This window comes from Argopecten irradians, chromosome 2 (genome assembly GCF_041381155.1).
Source record: "Argopecten irradians isolate NY chromosome 2, Ai_NY, whole genome shotgun sequence".
In the NCBI taxonomy this organism is placed as follows: Eukaryota; Metazoa; Mollusca; class Bivalvia; order Pectinida; family Pectinidae; genus Argopecten; species Argopecten irradians.
Window position 1 is genome coordinate 29,534,578 of NC_091135.1, and position 16,642 is coordinate 29,551,219.

Below are 16,642 nucleotides of genomic sequence, written 5' to 3' on the forward strand. Positions count from 1 at the left end.
TTCAATCCCAAGATACAGACAGACAGTTGTAGAGCATTAAAATAGAAGCTGAACAATCTTTTATGGCAGATGTGCGCTACTTCGTTATTTTGTCACTCCTGTAAATGGCGATAACCACTACCTTTTCGTCACACGAAAACGACTCATCAACATATACCAACTATACACCAGGTTTTCATTAAAAATTGTGAAATCAATTCATACTTGTCAATAGCGATGCAAAACAGAGGAAGCACGTGGCCATCACGTAATGCATCTGAACAATTTCCATTTACTCCGCATATAAGGACTGTTGTACTATTGCCACAGCTGACGACAGGGACAAGGTTAAAAAGGATTGACACCTTGGTTATGTTTTGATCATTTTATCGTTATGGCAATCAATTCATTTCATATGAAAATTAAAATCGGTTTCATCACTGTACACCAAAAGCGAATGTAGTCTGAATTCCGAATAACGTTTTATAGGTTGAAAATGATTTATGTTATAAATTGTCACGATAAGGTAAACTATCGACAGCAAATTATTTACTCTATCGAACTGAATCATTTAAAATGGTTTGCAATGTGTGAACTGTTTTATGTCAAGTTCGAATACTTGCTTATCATTTGAGATTGTTACATGCACGCATATTCATTGAAAAGAATACGAGAAAAAAGTGCCAAGATAGGTTAAATATTATCATCATGTGCTATATTACTGAGAAAGCACATCGTAATAATAAAATCATTACAATTATAAGTATACTCAGAGACATATGATTATAAATGCAAATTGATCGTAAGCGAATTATGTACCGATATTTCGAACACGGGCGTATATAGAAAGTTGCTACGACCCAACCAGACCATTGTCGATGGACCATGTGATACACCCCTCAATTTCTAGGTACATTGTATTCATCGTATGATAGAACACGTCATAATGAACTTCAGCAAAAAATGTGCAGAAGTAGAGTGAAGGAGTGCTGCTAGGAAGACGTTCGTTGTTATTGTTAATTTGAAATGTTACCGCACATGTGAAGTATATTAGTGGAGTCTGTGATTTAACGAAAAGTAGCACTAGAAAGAAGCTATTTACTTAACATTTACTTCCATCTTATTCAACTGCAGTCTAACAGTTACATCTGAAAATTTCTCAAACATATGAACGTCATACAGTACGGTGTTTATTCATAAAAATATACATGTACGCATGAAAAAGAAATCGATTCATCTGTTATATAAATACAGTACTATCTCGGAGATTGCTAAAATTCACTATCTAGCCCGATGCTCAGCCCAACTTGACATATTTATAAACACAAAATAACGACCTCACGTTTTAATTCACACTGACAAAAACTTGTACAATAAGTCGCATTCAAACTTTGTGTTAGAGGGCCGTAAAATACGCATTTAAGTCAAGGGTAATTATTTTCAAGTATCGTAAAATAACATTATACTCTGAAATAAGTATGCGATAAGGACACAAAATTATGTTATGGCACGGTATTGTTATAGATATATGATGTTAGCTTACCAAAGTGCTCAGAAGGCGTTATTTTCGTTTCAGTTTTAAACATTTGCTACACAGACGCGTACATTGTTTATGCTTGTTAATTTAGCAAAGAAGATAACATGAGGCACGTGCAGATCTACAAGTCGTCCTCCATGCAGGCCTAGGGTGACTTAGGTTATTCTTCAGTTTACACTGTAGTAGGAGAGGCAAACATGTAGCAGCTATACCTGGATTTGAACCCGGGATCCGAGCACACTAGCACCCGATCACCGATGATCAACCCATCCCAGTTCCAGTATGGACCATACACATTTATGTACCACAATAATGCAACATACATGATGCAAATATAAATTGTTTCAAATTTCTGTGACATACTGATCATAGCTTCGTATCATCTTCTTTTCACGCCATGTCGCAACAATCGCTGTTAATTTTTTGTTTGCTTTTGATAGATGGACAGAACTTACATAGGCTATGCCTGTGGTTCAATCCCTTTTCAAATCATATTTGAAATTAAATTTGTTGAAATTAAATAAATAGATGGACATCTTCGACAAGTTAAACTGAACTCCGTTACTAAAACAGGTCACACAAGTCGCTAAATTTCGCTCTATATAATACTTTTCACATTAGTCAGTACCAGAAGGATCTGTGATTTTATCTGAAGCCAGGCGATAGATCGGCTTCAGACCTATCTTGTTTACACCACTGACGACAGATATAAGACAGATATCTGAAGAACGTTATCGCATTTACATGAACACGTGCAAGGTCCATGTCGAATTAAGTTATATTTCCGGCAGTTATAATGTTTATTTGACAAGGAGAACCTGCCGTCATGTTGTGTAAAACAACCTAATACATCACAGCGAGAACATGTTAGATATTAATTTGACAGTTTTGAATAATTACGGCAAAATCTGTCATAACAAAGAGTATTACTAAGATTAATTATCTGACAATACTTGGTTTAAGTCCAGATTTTGTTAATGTATAGTTGTAGTTTTAGAATATTACACAAAATGCATAATACAATAAACATACATAATTTTGTCTTTAATTATAATTGTAACTTATAATAAATACATGTTAATATCGTTTCCGCATACACGTAAATACTAAGATATATATCTGATATATTTTTTGTTAACACTTTCTTGATTAATATTTGATACGCTGAGTTATATATAATAGTGCATTATTTTATTTTGACATATTATTTTAAACATAAGTTATAGCAATTGAAATTCGATGTGGTATACTTGCCTATTTAACATTGCTGTTTAACTGAAGTTTGATTCCAACGATACCGAACAGCAAACTCACCTGGTTATATTAAATGGACAACGGGCAAAATAATGACCACACTCCATTTATCTTCACTGTACTACTTTCAGAGAATGCATTATTTAAAATTATAACCTTCATTACACGAACGAACGAAGAGGGAATTGTTAAAGGAAATGCTAGAAAATAAAACGTGAGTTAGAAAGAGGAGGTGAAAAATATTCCAAATTTAGTCACTTCATACGATCAGGTATTGAGAGCAGCGATGAACATTTAAAGGCCTACCTATAAGATATGAGTATTTTGATATCTGTCTATCTGGTTAAGCAAACTACAAATCATTAAAATATTCATTCATTCCACACTTCTCCATCACGAGGAATACTCATTTATACGTACAATAGTTTACAGGTTATCTGTAACTCAAACATATTACCATGCTACTATAACTATAACTATACTATACTATATACTATACTATATTGGCTTTGCTTAGAATTCTTTAATACTCGTAATCACTTAAACGTGATAAACAATGAATGAATCAATAATTAAGAAAGAGCAATTGGGGATAAGTTTTTTTCTCCCTTATTGCCATTGAACGCTCAACATATTCCTGGTACCCGCTCATCGATTAATGCCAAAATAATAATGTACAAAAGAAAAAACTCCAAATAACTGTTATATTATAGATATTCCTTCAAGCCAATTTGTTTAAGTACAAACGAAAGAACATGCACGAAAAGCGATTTGGGCATTCTGATGGAAATGTATAAAACTTATCACAAAACTGTCATTTTTCGTTTAGATATGAAACATGTTGAACCCATTAGAAGTGAGTACATGTTCTCCTCAGACGCTGTGGCAGGTGGCTATATGACAGGTTTACAGGTGTACGATCGTGTTCAACTATATAGTCGAAATAACACGACTTGTGTGAGAACACAAAGTTTGTTTTATATATCACAATAACTATTTCAGTATCATAATTATACTGTCTGGTGTCCAATGTTATATTGATTTGTTTATACCAACAAAAGCATTTTTTAACGCGGTAGTTGTGAGAAAAATGAAAATGCAACATTAAGTACATAAATGATGTATTGTCTGGATAAGTGAATGCCTGAGGGTATACCATCCACTGCTCAAGTGGTAGTTCTCCCCTACTAACACATTACAAAACACATTTGTCCGACATAACTCTGCTGACGAGACTAAGCGATGATATCTTTGACATTTATATTTACGATTGTTTTAGTGATAAGATTTTAACCACTGATGATCGATGGGAGGTACGATATCGATAATCTACTTCATTTCTTCATATTGTTTATATTTTATCGTAATTATTATTTCCACTGAAACATGGGCTAGCAATTAACTTGACATTGGTTATCATTTAAATATCTGCACTGTAGTATGCGTTGGCAGGAGACAGTGACAAGATAGGAAAAAACAATAATCTGCATTTTGCTATTCTTTTTACGTGAATTTGCATCAGTTTGTTTGACAACTGCATGGAAACATATGTTTGGTCTTGTGGTAAATAAGTAATTTCGTTAAAATCTTTATGCTTTCGTTATCCTCGTCTGTTTACATAAAATAGTAGTTCTCAACATTATAGCTCAATTCAGTTAGATTATGTGATGATAACTTTTATGAAATTTTCTGAAAATAGCTGTCTTCATTTTCTGGTTTTGCTTTTAAGGTGTGCTTCGATTAGATCCGAGCACCTGTCCATTCAGAATATCAATGGACAGACCAAATTGATTACAGCATCAGGTAAAACTAAATTAGTTTTGAGGAATGCTGCAATAGATTACGCTGTTCGGAACAAAATATGGTTTTCATGGATGTCTAGCCGGTAACTGTCTGACAAAAAAGAAACAAACATTTTATGAAAGCTGTGCTTTTGTTTCAGGAGAGGAATTGATATAATTTATTTATTAGCAATGACTTAAATAAAAACAAAAGGAAAAAAGTTTAAATAAAAGTAATCAAGGTAAACTACTTCCAATACTGGTTTTCGAGTGGACAGGGCAGTGTTCCAATTTCTGAACTTTGTTTTTTTTTTGTTTCAAACGCATTTAGATCACGGTCATCAGTTACGCAGTTAAACATGTGTTATGCATATGTTTGCTGCCTGATAATGTGGCTGGTTTGGTGTGTTCGGCAGCATATTTCAGTGAGATAACACTATAAAAACACAAGAGTTCCACTATTACAAATAGACATAACAACAGCCTCTCAAAACAGGCATATGGCAGCTTGTCCGCAAATAACCGTACCTGTAATTGGACGCTACACCTAATACACTAAATCAAACCGATGTATGATTAGAACTCGGTAAACTCGAAATCGTATTAACTCTATCCCTTCTTAATGACTTGTAACTTTTGTATTCGAAGTTCGAAGGAAGATTCTGAAGTGTCTGTCCCCTTTTCGGGGCCAAACATCATAGCAATTGTTGAATCTTTAGTAGCAGATTTCACTAGTCAATAAACAGGTTTCCATTATAAGAAGACAATACATCGACCACAGAGAGGTTACATTTTAACGACAGCAGTTGGAGGCTTGTTAAGCAAAGCTCAATCAATGCTGTAAAGTCCCTCAAATTCATGTCATATAATCTTTTCCAATAGGAATGAAGTGTAATAGTAATGTATTACAAGAGGGATAGTTTTTACTTTTCTGGGCGTCGATGTGGTATGCTAATTTGGAAAATAAACTGTATATTGTGATATCGAAGTATTACCCGTAATAGAACACCTAGTGGGATGGCGTCAGATGCAGTTTCACGCCCGGATCAGGTTGTATATGAATGTTAAATTATTCCATTCACGTAACCTTTTGTATTGTTGAAAATTAAAGTTAATATACAACAATGGAATATACAACAATATGTATCAAAATATTCTTATTTTCATATGTCTATTTCCTTAAATGATATTATCATAAGAGGCCACTAGGCGCTTCACATGCAAATCTAACTATAGGTCCCTGTTATGACATAAGTGCATGTACATTATAACATGTGTCGGATATATGATGATAGCGTAACTGTCATGTTTATTGGAGATAAAGACACTGCTGGTATTTGAGGGGAATTGATTGGATATTGCGTTTTAATATTGAATTGACAATCACTCGTAATTAGTTCGTCATTGGTTTGTTGGTTCTATTTGGGAACAGGTTACTCTACAGTAAAATGGCCATTGTAATCTTGATACAAATAGTTAAAAAGAAACCTTGTTATAACGATTTGCTTCTGGGTACAGTTGTAACTCGATATAAATATGACGTTAAGCATAGGAAACCAATAGATCTCGAGCTCTCTGATAGAAACCATGGTACGTACAAATATATCTACCTCGGACCAAATACAAATCAAAGATATTACTTCAGTGAATTGCCGTTCATGAATGAATGAACGCGACTCTCTTGCCCTAAACTAGTTTGAAACTATCATTTTTATAGATAAATTGAAGTTTCAGTTGTTACTTTTTTATATGGCGGTTTATACAGGTGTACTTGTTCTGGTAAAGAATAGCGATTATCCAATGGGTTCCAGAAAATATAAGTGAATATTTACAAATACGAAAGTCATTGTGCAATAATTATTTTTTCTTTGTTTTCATACCAAATCCGGCTTTCCGATTTGCCAATATTTTTTTTTGCATACCACTATGAAAAAAAAAAATCAAAAATCCAAGAATGGCGCGAAACCCCGACGTTATCGTGACGTCACAATAGATACATTGACGTTGCGTATTGATCCGGAAAAAATAATCCCTTGAAAAACCACTTTAATGGTACATTTAAACATACTTCATTTTATCAAATATAGTATGAAATTAATTATAAGTATTGATGTCACTATTTTTTAATTTTATCGGGGTATGAAAAAAAAAATTTGTTTGCAAACTTTTGTGAGAATCCGCTACGCGGATTCACACAGTTTGCAAACAATTTTTTTTCATACCCCGATAAAATTAAAAAAAGTGACATCAATGCTTAAATAAAAAAAATTAAAGTTGATAGACACACTTTGGAATTTAGTTCACATGGTAAATGTATCGGGGATTCACGAAAGAGCGGCGTTATGTCAAGACATACCTATCCCGTCCGCTACATTAAGATACCCTTGTTAATGATCGACGGTGTTATTTGTAACAATAACGATACGATTAAACGTGCGAAAACTACAATAAAACCGACGTGTCTGATCCTGGAGATACATATATTTCTCGTGAATTTAACGTTTGTACGTTAACTGCTCGGAAACCGCCTCGTTGGTTAGGAATTATTCCTTGAAGAATACTAATGGATGTAATTGGTGAATTTTGGTCACATGTACACTTTACTTACACAAGGTAAGGTAGACTTGATATCACTTAATATTACTAAGGCCAACTCCTAAATAATGTACACATATACCTTTCTCTGCAATATCATATTTGGATAGTCTTTTCTCATGTGTTTTTCATGCCTCGTCCTTTACTCAAAAGGTTTAAAAGTTATTCTGAGCTAGTTGCTCCGAGAATTACATTTTGTCTTTTAATTATCTTTTTCTGAGATATGAATAATGCATTATCTTTTGATTAGGCAACAGATACTCCGATACAGTGATATATATATACGGTTGGCTTGTACATTACCGCGATTCAAAATAAGAACAAGTAATCGCAGACTTATATCTGACAAAACACACAGAAACTAACCATATATTCATACGAGGCCGAATCCAATATCACGTTATTACCGGATCTCTATACACTAAACCATTTCTTTGAGGTTGAAGTCAAATCACATTCACATCATTTATCAACGATGGATACAAAACAATCAGTTATCACAGCTGACCATCAAAGAGAAGCCAACACAAAGTCTGATTAAGGTCATTATAAGTTCATGCTGAGTCATGACCTCTGTGTCGATTACCATTATTTACAGTTGTGGGTGAGATAAGAATCAAACGTATGGATCATACGTCGATATACATCACACTCACAATGTGGTTATTAGAATTGGTCTTCCTTCCCCAAGGCCTTACCTAGTATACCATTTCCCCACATCAGTCATGTAATCTCGTTCAAAGGTCGACAGTAAACAGTGTGGTCAAGTTGAATTACTCCACTTAACATATAAGTAGTACTCAGTATTACGTATGTAACATCGCTTGGTCACTGATGGCGAGTTATTTAGTCATGAAACTATGATCTAAATGAGTTAAACTAATGAAATCTAAAACACTTATTGTGTCAATATTGTATATTTTAGTTCCACGTCATTGGCTTTTATATCTGTAACGAGACATACGGGGACTCAATAAGAAAGGACGAAAATGTAAGAGACTAGTTCGTCCTAAACTTTTTAAACTCAACGTAGAATGAGACTTGGCATTGGAATTTACCGATCTGTGTCATCCATCGACTATATTTGGTGGCAAAGTCGGCCACTTTTGTCATATTGATCAACTTTATCGGCAGTTAGTGTAAACGAAAACGGGTTCACGGAACCCAGACAAACTAGAGATATTTATTATTTTTACACAATGTGTAATTTGTTTTGATGACCTAGATATGTAAGCCTAATGTAGAAATCTGACTTAAAACTTCTTGTGCAGCAAAATAAGGAAAGAATTTAGCATGAAACGTACCACAATACCTCAATTAAACTACGTTAACCCTTTTCATTTTTATTGGCGTAAGAACTCTCTTAAACGTGTAAAATATCATTGCTTGATAAAAGAAGACAACTAGTCATGATTACTCTTGGTAACTGTCTCAGTTATTACGTGAAATTGATGGAATGCACTTTTACTCAGGACCCAACACACTTTAATGGAAAAACTAACATCCAAAATGCTACCATCATTTATCGTCAAATGAGTACGAGTATATTCGGAATTTTAAAAGTAAAGTGAATTATGCGACAAACGGACAAAAACGTAGAACCATCCGCGAATTCCTATCATGCTTTGTGGAACTTTACGTTCTATTTCCGCCTGTTAGAAGTATTTCAGCGTGTAAATTAGATACCACGCTTATGTAATTGTACATCTCTGCTACCTTTGGCTAACAACATCAGTAACACTTGAAAGTATTTTTTCACATATCAAAATCCAAAATAGCAACACCGACATACTCCCGAAGTTGAAGTCATACATGAAGCGAAACGTGCGATTATCATGAGATTCTTGTAACACACAAACATCCCTTTGGTACTGTAACACAAAGACGTGAGAATGTTTACTAATTTATTAACAATGCTAGCATTCATTGGAACAACTACAAAACTACACATTAAAGATGCTCCACCACCGACAGAGCAAAAACGATACTCATTTGAACAACAATTGATGATTAATCGTGTATGTATATGTCTAATTAACACAAAACGTAATGTAAAATCATTAATTTGTTTTTGTACATGTGCAATCAGTACTTTATTCTATATAGGACATAGTGCCATGATTTTTTTTCGGGACGCAATCAATTATTTTTAATATTTTTATCTAAAATTAACATTAGAAGCTCAAATTTTTCAATGCTGATGGTATACATAAAGTAACTTTTGTAACTTAAGTAAAATACTAATTCTGCTCATGTTGTTTTTGAAAAAGAAACAAATACATCATTTGTCAGCGGCGCAGCATCTTAAATACTCATTCCATACGTTCGAAAACAACGAAAATATAATGTACAGAACCTAACAAACACTGGTTAAAGTACTTATAACTTAAATGTTTACATTATGTCACACTGATATAGATCATAACTATGTACATAATAAGAAATGAGGTGATAAAATTTATAATGAATGACTACTTACATGAACCAATAGCTGTAAGGGTATCTACTGACTTCTGATTTATATATATCTAATTTACCTGTAAAATACCTGTAAAAATAAACAGTAAAGGATGAAATAGTGATATTATAGATTGACAATGAAACCTGAAAGGTTTTACGAAGGGAACCCAATATGATAAGCAAACAAAGCTACTAATTCGGACACGCCATAATCTATGGTTTCTGTACCAATTAACACTTATAAAGGGAGTGGAACGACTGGTTCGGCCGTTGTCAGTATAATGCCACCGGGTTAAGTTTGCTGTGTTGAGGCTGTAGTGGCATGTTTTAGTAAAAAAAAAACATTTTAAAAAGGACAAACGTCCTACTATTGCAATGAGACACAACACAAATTCACTGCAGCCTCCCAAACTTAGCCGGTACCAGAACGGTAACCCAATCTGTCAACCAACCAACCGTGTCAGTGATCATACGGGTTAAACCTCATGCTTCAGTGATATAGCACTATTAAAATGGCAAGGGTTACACTATACAAGAAAAAAAACTCCGAATATACTGCAGTCTCCCAAAACACGCACCACACACTACATACATGCTGCTCACCGCACACATGGGAGGCCGTCCTTACATGACCCATGCTGTTAATAATTAATCAAACAAACAAACTGAAAGATATATTTATATGAATAATAAACAATAGTATTGATAGGAAGACAATTTTACAAAGAATATATTTACAAATCAATCCTTTCGTGATTTCGAACTTGAATGCACGCGTGGTTTGAATTTGTCACTTTGTGATTGAAATGAAACATGACAAACAGGTTACGGCTAACCCATGCTAGTAACCGGTCCACAAGGAAACTGCCCCCTGTTACCGCCAGCATTGTGCTACGTCACGACGATTATAGTCTAAATAACACCTTAGGAGCCAGGCGTGATTTTTCGTTATGGATGGAAGCTGAGGTTGACATTTGTCGTTGCTGTGGTGACTATTGTTCATAAAATGTCGAAATAGTTTAGATGTGTCAAAGATTCACCCAGACGCCTTTCTCTCCTGTGTATTACGATTTAGACCCCCATAGTTTCCATGTACTTCACGTATAGTGGTAGTGTACTTCTTTGTACTATGGGCTCCCCGTATGAAAACCTAAGATCGCCCATCAAGGACACAAAGGCGGAAAGGACTTCATAACCCAGACTATCAAAACCATGTTTTTGACCTTATGACTAATTCAAACAATGCAATAAACAACGGCATGATTTTCATATTGATAAGCAATGGAAGATACATGGATGACACTAACTAGATTTCTACAGAACTAACTGGCATACTTTGATTGTAACCACAAAGGGACATATCCGAGTTTTCACTATGTCTTTCTCACAATGTATAAAGTGTTATCTTATTAATTTTATAGTGTTTATTTTGGGTTTCACATACGATATAGGCCCAACATACTTATTTCTAAATATCAGAAATACGAATTAAATAACTTATATACCATTTGTTGTAAATGTTCCCATAATTCCAAATATCAGTTCTTTCTTGTTGGAGTATGTTTGTTCATTTCTAATTGTTGATGTTCTCACACGTCATTAGATGTCGTTTTGTCTCTTTGTTAAAGGTTAAATAGTGCTTGAGATAGAACGAGCTGTTTAGAACCACTATGTGGGTATTTGTGGTGGATTCTAACGCTCAGCCTCTCAATTGTATGTAAGCGATCATTGACGACACGTGTCACCGACAAGCAAGTGCATGAAAAGGTTTTATGAGACCCAAAAGTGAGATAGATAGATTTAATCAAATTTGGTAAACTTTGAGAAGAATGAAATCCTGATTGGCCAGAGCAATCATCGACTTTTATGACTAGTGCACTGGAATTCAGTATTCTCTTTGTGCTTGTAATAAGCAGAGCCAAGTGATGTTACAGACGGTCTTTCGAAGGAGTTAAAACAATTTGCTTGATATTCCGACAGCATACACGGCTGCCAACTTTACTTATAACTTTGGTGAAATATTTTATTTTGGTAAAACATGAACGTTTAGTGTTTTGTCATTTAAGTATTATCCCTCGTTTAAATTAAAGTATTTTGGAAGCCCATGATTTGGTTAAGTTAAGCATACTCATGTTAAAAGTATGCATGCATCCTAGCTAACTTGGGGTATCTAATTGTTAATTAAAAAAGTATTCTGAAACTTGTTTTTTCGTACCAAATTCGCGAAAAAAGCTACATAATTTTCAGGAAAAAAACCCTCAAGGATCGAAACATTTTTCTTTCACCAAATAACCATGTCCCTCTGTTAACTACATTATATAATAGGTACTACCAGCATTTGTTTGGTCAGAATTGACTTCAAAAAATATACACATCGACTACTGTTTGATCTTGGCATGCATATGGAGGTAGTAACTTACACGGTATTGTACAGTACCAAGCGGATAACATACAAGGCCATTAATCGTTAACAAATAAACAACCAAGTTATAAAACACTATAATGACAAGTCTCAATGTACAGTTACATGTATCAGAAACATGCTGTATATATTTGTTGGGTAAATGTGTCAAAGTGAACATGGTGAGAAGACAGGATTACTGGATAAACGTGAAACGATCAAGAGTTTATTTGTTCAAAGGTTTACGATACTACTATGTCATTTATGCTTAAGGGTGTACACCTCTTTGAAGTCAAAAGTTCCCTGTATTAAAGTTTTGTCATATAATTTTTTTTTGGAAATAGGAGTCCATATACTATAGAAGAAATGAGAAGAAAAATCATTTGCCCGTGCTGTTGTTTTTGAACTAATGCCTCTTAAAGATAATAATTTTACAAAATATTTGATTTTATGGGAATTTTAAAATATAAATCATTCGACAAAATATTTGATTTTATGGGAATTTTAAAATATAAATATAAAGTAACTAAAATGTATTATTTCTCACATTAACTCTATAATATTTCAAGCACAACGAGCCTACAACGATTTACAGCAAATGTAGCTTGACACAGCTAAAATGATGGCGCAGTGATTATTTAAGTGGAAAATAAGTAAGCAAAGTTATTAAATCATTATCTATACATATTACTTTTTTCTCGTTTACACGGTGAAAATACCTGGGAGGCTCCGAGCCGTTCTGATATATTTATGTATATGGTTATCGCCGATGATGGTCAATTGTTGTGACTCGTATTTCTGATATAACTCCATTATTTGATTAGAAGCAGTCTGTTCAAAATGCATGAAATTTTATCTTACTTTCCCCTCCTATTTCAATGGCATATTGTTGCGTTTATGGCTCTGAACTATCATAGATATGCATTGATATTTTTGGTATGATTTATAACATTGATATATTACTTTAACACATCACATACAGCCCACATTATTAATTCGCATATTTATACTTAACAATTAACCCTCAACCAAAAATAACCCACAAGTTATTTTAAACCGCTTTGCTTTACTTAATGTTTGTTGTGTCATTTATCATGCTTTGTGTGTGTGTGTGTGTGTGTGTGTGTGTGTGCTTGTGTGTGTGTGTGTGTGTGTGTGTGTGTGTGTGTGTGCTTCTGGAGATTGCGTTTCATCGCTGATACGCAACAAACAGGACTAGTATTCTCGTTGGGACACAACATAGCTATGGAAATTGGAATTTCATTGGAACGACTGTGCAATCCTTTGTCAGTATGATGTGACCGGGTGGTGTGCGTCTTTCATGCATTTTGGCAGTATGTTTCAATAATACAGTATTATCATATCTAGATAGTTATAGAAGTTTGAATTTCCACATTTGCAGAACGTCATAATATATGCGCGGTATCAAAGGAATCGTAAGGACAGTTGCCTGTTACGATCATGAAGTAGGGTTGTAGGTCATTCTATGTGGAATTTGAACGCAGCTAATTGGTTTTACCACAATGATAGTGCAACTCCATAATTGTAAAAAATCCAGAATGACAATACATCCTTCAGTCCCGACATATCACTAACATCTCCTTTAAAGGTCATGGGTTGATTGCACTATTTTGTCTATTATAATGAATATGTGGATTACTAACTGTAACTAGTATCAACATATCATTAATATGCTATGATCTATGTTTTCATGTATGTTTGGTCGACATGGAAATTCCACTAAGGCATACGAAACCGGTGTATGTTCTGATACGTTGTAATAGTAATAAATGGAGCTCGTTCAACGCATTTATGAATATATACCAACATTTTTTTTTTGTAAAATGCACCTTAAAAGCAAAGAATAAGATATGAATCCCTTTTCTATCTCCAGTCAGCGTACATCACCTACCTTAAAACGTCCTTAATCCGTGTCTGTTTTATAACACCAGAGATAAGTTTGAGGGATGTAAACCTAAAATAGTTTATGGTATTGTAAGTTTCCTGCTGAAGATCCGGTTACTCTTGTGATGCACTTAAGATACTTGTGTAATAAGTTATAATTAAAATATCAAGGTTATAATTCTAACTCTCTGCTGTTTGTATGTAGCCATATATGTAAAATATCCATGTTTGATTTGTTATACAAACGCATAAATAAAAGATTGTGACCAAGTACACTAATTATGGCAATACTAAGTTAATAAACACGGACCAAAAGTTTAATTAATTAGCATGTTATTTCCTTGAATCTGAATACAGTTTACATAGCATCAAGTGTTACAACCGGTGTACTATATATTGAGAGATATGACACTGGTGACATGTCAGGTTAAACAAATGTCATCTCTTGAGTGTGTATCCGGTATCTTGTTGCACAGAAATAATAACGTTTCTGTTTAAAAGTTACACGAGTAATATGAGATCGCGGGTACCGTTACTGCGTGTGTCCCGCGATAACCCGATGGAATTCCCGATATCAGTTCAGTTGTATATTTTATGTTCTTTTAGCAGTAACGTGGTGTAACGCTGTATAGTTTTTCATCAGCAAAACTTAACATCATTTTTTTCACATTTCAAAGTGTAAAGAAGGTTTCTATTCACGAGTTTTTTTTAGAGAAATGTACGATTTGTAACCAAAATCCTTATTCTGATAGAGACTGTGTTATATCTCTGACAGGAAACATAACTAACGGTATGTTAAAAACGGCGTCGGAAATTTCCACATTTCAACGGGCGATCGAGTGGCAGTTACATACTGTAGCTATAGAAAGATCAGCTAAGACATTAACACATTCTGTAAGATAACGTGAATGGTATTTTGCAAAGAAAAAGGAAATAACAGGAATTTGCATCGAAATCATACTCTAAAAAACAATTTGAAACTGGTTATATATTTTTTTAATAACGTCTGCTCGATGTTTAAAAGCCTTGCTCCGGACCAGCTGTTAGAGGATGTCTGGTGGGCTGTTGAGTGACATTATCCTTACTGACTTACGACAGGTGTTCTATAGAATCCCTAATCACTATTGTCATAACTTACCTGAACTCACGAGTTATACAGACAAAGCAGCGAATATAATTTCCTGTCGCGCAATAACGGCACATCCAATCAAAGACATTACCTTCCGGAGCGGTAAATGTTTTTTCTAATCATTTTATGGGTAAGTAGGAAATTTGTGTGTCAGTCTATACGTCTTCGTGGTATCACAGGAAGAGAAATGGTTTTGTATACAAATACATACTGAACGAGTCCGACAGAAATATGTCACGAGTATCAACAAAGCTTAATCAAATGAGACAACATTGGAACAACTCACTATAAAAAACATTACCTTTTAAATAATGGATTTGAAAGAATTGTTTCATTTTTTTGGAGATTAATCTCCTAAGCAACAGTTCAAACTGACATGACTTTTGCTGTAAAATACTAAACACTGAACCTTATATACTAGAGCCATTGATGTACAAAGTATTAGTATAATGATATTTCTCCGCTTAGTCACTTTTTGCAAAATTATCGGCGAATAGAACCTTCGACATAGATTTGCACCGTAATATTTCATTTGTTTGATAAGGTAACTTCACTTCAGGCCACATATAGCTAGAAACTTTTTTTTTGTTTCTGAAGAGTAATGGGCCTTCAAAGGCATATACGCTACCGAACGGGTCCTTCCGCATGAGAAAGAACAGGGAAAACGCAATGACAGACATCGCTCAAAATAGGTCATCATTTGACCTTGTACAAGCTCTAACAATACCAGTTTATGTTTCGCTTTCACCTATGCGCAAATCTACGAGTAATTTTAGAATAATAATTGTATAGATACAATTATTGAATGATTGATATGTATAGGGACTTGTTTCACCAATGCAGCCGAAAACAACAGTAGAATGAATTTTACAATAACATCTGGATATAATGGCACATGGCATGTATATATACTGTGACGATACATGGATATATTGCTTTTTGGTTGTGCCTTATGAGTGTCGGTATCTACTTATCATGGTGAAGCAACGCCGAGCCGAGCTCGGACTGATCTTGAATGGGTGATCACCCAGTTGGTTCGAGCCCCGGCCTCAGCACGTTAGAATGAGCAGACTGTCTTTTGACATAAATGTATATATTCTGCCGGGAGGTCGTTCAATTTTTATCACAACTCGGCAGACTATAGAAAGATATGGTGAAGTAGACGCTGTTTTGTGTATCTATCATTCGAAGAAAATATCTGTGCTTATTGAAGAGCACGCGATAAATTTGAATCAATGCATTGATATTTGTCACAATTTGCGTACAGTACAGCTCTTTTTTTCCTCAAGACATCGCGTGAAAAATTACAACTGTAAACAAATCCTACAATACATTGTGCTTTAGCTTTACGAGATTTGTCTGGGTTGTCAAGCCACTGGAGACGCGGTAGTCTCCATGCTCCAATCCCATCCATTTGTCGGTATGCATCTTTCCTGATAATGCTATTTTGTCTGGAAAGACCTTTCCTACTTCTATTATCAACACCAATCTGCGCAGGATAAAGAGGGACGTGACATGGCTGTTCATCTGTTACGCTTTCTTAATGATTTGGTGTAATTTGTATCTGATCGCACCAGGGGATCGCTAAATATATAGATATT

At 34.5% G+C, this 16,642-nt stretch overlaps 1 protein-coding gene across 1 annotated transcript in view; it reads right to left on the reverse strand.

Moving 5' to 3' along the window:
- Positions 1-13,972, reverse strand: part of LOC138315077 (calcitonin gene-related peptide type 1 receptor-like) — a 77,981-nt gene extending 64,009 nt beyond the window's left edge. The window contains exons 1-2 of the mRNA XM_069255812.1: positions 13,920-13,972; positions 9,626-9,694 (exon numbers count right to left, since the gene is read on the reverse strand). The gene's annotated coding sequence lies outside the window, so the exon portion shown is untranslated. The remainder of the gene's footprint in view (positions 1-9,625; positions 9,695-13,919) is intronic.
- Positions 13,973-16,642: the final 2,670 nt, after the last annotated feature.